The sequence below is a fragment of the Bison bison genome, unplaced genomic scaffold (genome assembly GCF_000754665.1).
Source record: "Bison bison bison isolate TAMUID 2011002044 unplaced genomic scaffold, Bison_UMD1.0 scf7180017864530, whole genome shotgun sequence".
Lineage (NCBI taxonomy): Eukaryota > Metazoa > Chordata > Mammalia > Artiodactyla > Bovidae > Bison > Bison bison.
Genome location: NW_011495080.1, coordinates 3,330,031 through 3,335,598, shown reverse-complemented (window position 1 = coordinate 3,335,598; position 5,568 = coordinate 3,330,031). Strand labels below are relative to the sequence as shown.

Sequence of the window (5,568 nt, the reverse complement as noted above, 5' to 3'; positions counted from 1 at the left end):
ATTTTGCTATTTGCAACAACATGGATGGACTCGGAGGGTTAAATTTGCTTAGTGAAATTTAAAGTCAGAGAAAGACAAATACTGTATGTTACTATTTTTATATATTATCTAAAAAATAAAACTAGTGAATATAACGAAAAAGTAACAGACTCACAGATATAGAGAACTAGTGGTTTCCACTGGGGAGAGGGAAGCAGGGAGGGGCGTGATAGAGGTAGGGGATGAAGAGATACAGAGTTCTATGTGTAAAATAAATAAGCTACAAGGATATTGCTTACAGCACAGGGAATATAGCCAGTATTTTATAATAACTATAAATGGAGTATAATCTATAAAACTTGAGTCACCAGGTTGTACACTGAAACCAGTATTATTGTAAATCAACTATACTGCAATAAAAAAGAAAAAAAAGACTGAGTATAGTAAACTGCTTTGAAAGCTGCTTCCACATTAAGATTCATTTAAAAGTAACAGATGGAAGAGGAAGAGAGCTGGCCATTGCAATGTTACAAAAATCAATGTGTTTCTATTAAGGCAAAGAGGTTTTGAGAGATTTGCTACAGAAACTTACTGCCACGAACCTCTAAAACCTCCCAAAGTAAGCCAAGACTCTTTAAATTTCCGAAGTGGAAACTGACCTGTAGCCGGGGAAGTGGTTTGTGATTGACCCAGCTGCCAGGCAGCAGAAGACAGGTTGCTTACGACTGTGGTAAAATGTCCCACCACTGTACAAGGCAAACACTGCGGAGCTTTTGAAATGGCACCCAAGCACTTGAAAGGTAATGGTGATTGGAAACACCTGCAAGATATTTATCACTTTTATTAAGAAACAATGATTGTACAATTCAAGATTAAAAACCAGGTGTCTGATGAGTTGTTTCAGAAGGCAGAAATTTGCTCTTTATAAGAAATCATGGTAAAAAGACTCATTCAGTTTGTTTGGCAAAAACATTTTATTCACAAAATCTCCCTTTTCTCCGTAACTCTCTGCTCAAATAACTCAGAAGGCTGGAAGCTGACATTTGATATTTACACAGCTCAAAATCTGGATACTCACTAATGTCTTAGCTGTTCTACATACTCTACTACTGTCTAGCCACCGCCCCCCACCCCCCGCCGCCATCTTTGTTCTTAAATCACAATATGAATGAAGAGCTCAGAGGCTGGATAAATCAAATCCCCATCATCCTTCCCCAGCCCCATGCCACATAATCTGTTAGAAAATCCTACTTTAAAAATCATCCTCTTTTTGGGGAGGATGATGCCATTCTCTGGAATGAAAGCAACTAGCACAGAAATGACTTGTGATTGCAAGTGACACACAAAGAACACTTTTATCACGTCGGGGAATAATTACTGCTTCTCCTGGTTCACGGGAGTCTTCTTTACATCTCAAAAGCTATAAATAATTCAATGTGCCAAAGAACCATTACAACGTTTACTTTAAAAAGTATGAGTCTTACAAATGGAGACCAAGCTTTCCTCCCCCCAACCCACCTATCTCTGGTACCCTTGCAGCTTGCCTTACTTGATTGAAATTGAGGGCGTTTGGTAGAACGCTGAGTGACTTAAGTAGGTAAATCTCCACGTGATTCTGAGGAGACAAAAGACAATGAGCTTAAGGCATCAGCCAATGCAAACCCACTATACCAGCTTTGGAGATGTAGGGGACACCCCAAGCAGCCTACTTCAGAAACTTTTAAGCATCTTTAATGGTACCCTGAGGGCCTCTGCTTGCGCTGAGCATCAAATGATGCAAGGTGCTAAATATGTAATGCTCTGCCCTCCTCCCACTGGCACCTGGACAGCAGAAAGCAGCATCTGCACAACTCCTGGCGTGCACCCTCCCTTCCTTAGAATCTCAGGAATGTTGTCTTATTTGCTTTCTTGCTGACCTACTGATGAAGGGTGGGAAGGGGTATCAAGAACCATTAGAAGCTTTCTCAGAAACTCGAGGGAGTAAGAGATCTTGGCAAGGATTTATGCATTCATGGGATGCAAGTCAGATCCTGGTCCCTCCCTCCTCTGCAGTGCCCACTGTAAGGAAGGCGCCAGAGAACACACACAGCTATAGTGTCTCCCAGCTCAGCCTGCTACACACCACATGGATGCTAATGCTTATTATTAATTTTACTGTTTATATTCATTTCCAAAGGTCACACATCTGTAATAAAAATGGATTTTATCTATATTGACAGTTCTTCCACCCTAAGACTGAACTCTCATAGGTAACTTCCATGAACATTTTTCAGGATAAAACTATTGAGACCAAAATGCTCATAGTTCTAGCCAAAGAGAAACAGACCACAGCAAATGTAGGGTCTTGATTTCCCATCTCCATGTTAGGGTGCCTTTCACCGTGCATTTGTGGAGATGCTCAGGTCTTTGCTACATTGGCTTGTGTGCTAGCCCACCAGTAAGTGTGTCCCCCAGCCCAGAACGAATTCACTGGTTTATAATTACTCCTGACCTAATGCGGCCCACCTCCCCTCACCATAGACATTTGGCACTGCAACGGAAGTCAGCTAGAGGTAGGGTAAAAAGAGCAAAAGATGAGAACTACTGCTTCCCAAATACAGACAAGAATGTGGTAGGACTGACAGGATTCTCCACCCCACTTTGAGCTGTAACGGTATATAAACATTTGTACTTTGACCCTTCTTGTTCTTACTCGTCTACACACATTCGCTCTGCCCAATATTTGCATCTGTATATATACACACCCCTAGTATCAGTGCTTAAAACCATGTATAACAAATACATGCTACACAGATATGTATATCCTATGAAAATCCACAAAAGACACCTAGAGGCCCCAAAGAATAGAGGCATAAATAGACACAACATTATACGTGTCGCTCAGTAGAAAACTACGCGAGTAACCAGAGGCTGCTGAAGAAATTGGAGGTAGGGGTTAGGATGTGAAACAAAAAATATGCAGAAGGGAGGAAAGGTGCTCAGGGAATGACACAAGCTATTATCATCCTTACAAAACACCAGGTAATCTTCCCAGAAGAATGGAAGGAGTTTGGTGAGCTTGGCAGAGATCAACTCAGCTTCTGTGTTTTTCTTCACAGGATGCAATGACCAAATTTCAGGTACTGTATTCATTTTGGGTAACTATGCAGAAAGAAGGAAAATACTATCTAGACTGTGTCCAAATACTTCAGAACTTGACAGAAACTTATTAAATGGATTAATGGTTTCAGCTGGATGAAAAAGAAAGTAAAAGATCAAAAATAAATTCCTAACAAAAAAATAAAAAAGCATTTATAATACAACAATGGAACTGTGGTAAAGGATATGCAGACATTAAATGCAATAACTCAAATATCACCAATTTTCTCCTTTTGCCTCATTTATGACCCTGGTCAAGCTATGAAGTGAGTTCACAGGTACATTCACGCACACAAAACTTGTGTTTTCTAGCTAGTCATTTGCTATTTGATCTTTGCTCTAAGGGTAGAGTTCTGGATGCCTTAAACATCAATCTCTTTTGTAAACAAACCATACCCTCTCTCTCTGGGGCACAAAATTACATGGTCTTGATCCACAGAAAGAGGAGAGGCATTTAACAGACATTTCTTCCCCAGTTACAGATGAGCCAGATCCTCTATAAAATGGTTTATTTGCCCTTTTAACAGGGATTGAAATCAAGTTCAACCAGGACTGGAAAAACAGTTAACCAAGGAGGGGAATAAACTGTTTTTCAGTTCAGTTCAGTCACAAACGACTCTTTGCGACCCCATGAATCACAGCACGCCAGGCCTCCCTGTCCATCACCAACTCCCGGAGTTCACCCTGACTCACGTCCATCAAGTCAGCAATGCCATCCAGCCATCTCATCCTCTGTCGTCCCCTTCTCCTCCTGCCCCCAATCCCTCCCAGTATCAGAGTTTTTTCCAATGAGTCAACTCTTCGCATAAGGTGGCCAAAGTACTGGAGTTTCAGCTTTAGCATCATTCCTTCCAAAGAAGTCCCAGGGCTGATCTCCTTCAAAATGGACTGGTTGGATCTCCTTGCAGTCCAAGGGACTCTAAAGAGTCTTCTCCAACATCACAGTTCAAAAGCATCAATTCTTGGGCGCTCAGCTTTCTTCACAATCCAACTCTCACATCCATACATGACCACAGGAAAAACCATAGCCTTGACTAGACGGACCTTTGTTGGCAAAGTAATGTCTCTGCTTTTGAATATGCTATCTAGGTTGGTCATAATTTTCCTTCCAAAGAGTAAGCGTCTTTTAATTTCATGGCTGCAGTCACCATCTGCAGTGATTTTGGAGCCCAAAAAAATAAAGTCTGACACTGTTTCCACTGTTTCCCCATCTATTTCCCATGAACTAGGATCTATTAGATTTATTTCCTTATATGCAACTACTGGAAAGAAAAACCAATTCCCAGGGCATTATGTTCTTACATGCACTCATTTCATTGAGTGAGTGCCCTAAGCTCCTCCTATGAATAAGACCAGCAGAAGTGTTTAGACTGAGAAACACACGCTCCATAAGCCAAAACCTAAAACCTCAGGAACCCAGTTAAATGCTGTCTGTGTACATTAACACTGTTTCAGTTACTAAAAATTGTAATATTTCCCATCCACATAAAAAAAAAAGTTATACTATTTCATGTAAAGCTCTATAGTTATCCTGTCAAGACTCCAGACATGTAGCAATCAAACAGCCCCTGGGGACAGGTCCTTTTATTATACAGTAAGAAAAGTAGCTTTTGTTCTTAAGAGGCTATTTAATACATGGTATTTATAGCACCACCAGTCTGAGAAACTCTACACAGTTCAAAGAAATTAAATACCTTTTGAGGCCATGAACAAATTCACACTTAATTCAGCATCTTTCAGTATAGACTCTCACTGGCACAGCACAGATGTCAATGTCCAGAACAACAAATCGATCTGAAAACCCTGGGACTTAGATGGAGAAACAGTATCCATACCGTATGTAACAAAAAACCCGAGGCAGCTTAACTGACTTCCCCCAAAGTGACCCAGGGTTTCTAGGACACTCATCTTAGGTCCCATCAGAGAACAGCTCCTGATAGTGGAATAAACACATCATACCCTGGGTGAGCCCAGGAGACCTGGAGAGCCACATCTCTATTTAAGAACACAATCTGTGCCCAGCACAGAAGGAGAGGCCTCTATGTGCAAAAAGAGACAGGCTGGTAAGTCTGATGGACCCCCCCCAAAGCACATCCGTGGTGAGGCGATGCAGGTCAGGGCTGTTGAAGGATGAGGAAATAGAACACTGATTTTCATGTTCTCCTCTCACCAGTGATCACAAACTACACAAGAGCATACCCACCCCCTACACACACCACCCTAACGCTGTTGTTCTTTCTCAAGATTATCCCATGGGAGGAAACCAGACCTTTGAAACAATTAGCAAAAGGGCGGGGGGGGGGGGCAGGTTTCTACATATAAAAAAACACACTCACCCCCAAACCGGGCAAGAACATTAAGACGCCTTGTTTAAAAAAAGAAAAACCTATTTCAGTTGTAGTTTGGCCTGATACACCACACCCACACGTACTGAATATATTGGTTTACCCA

The 5,568-nt window shown here is 41.5% G+C and overlaps 1 protein-coding gene across 2 annotated transcripts in view; it reads right to left on the bottom strand.

The window, feature by feature from the left end:
* Nucleotides 1–209: 209 nt before the first annotated feature.
* The window catches only part of SLC35B4 (solute carrier family 35 (UDP-xylose/UDP-N-acetylglucosamine transporter), member B4), a 42,707-nt gene continuing 37,348 nt past the window's right edge, over nt 210–5,568 (bottom strand). Inside the window, exons 11-12 of one of the 2 annotated variants that reach the window (XR_824496.1) lie at nt 1,529–1,594; nt 210–799 (exon numbers count right to left, since the gene is read on the bottom strand). The gene's annotated coding sequence lies outside the window, so the exon portion shown is untranslated. Of the gene's footprint in view, nt 800–934; nt 1,595–5,568 lie in introns of those variants that run through there. The other variant, XR_824495.1, reaches the window with a different exon arrangement.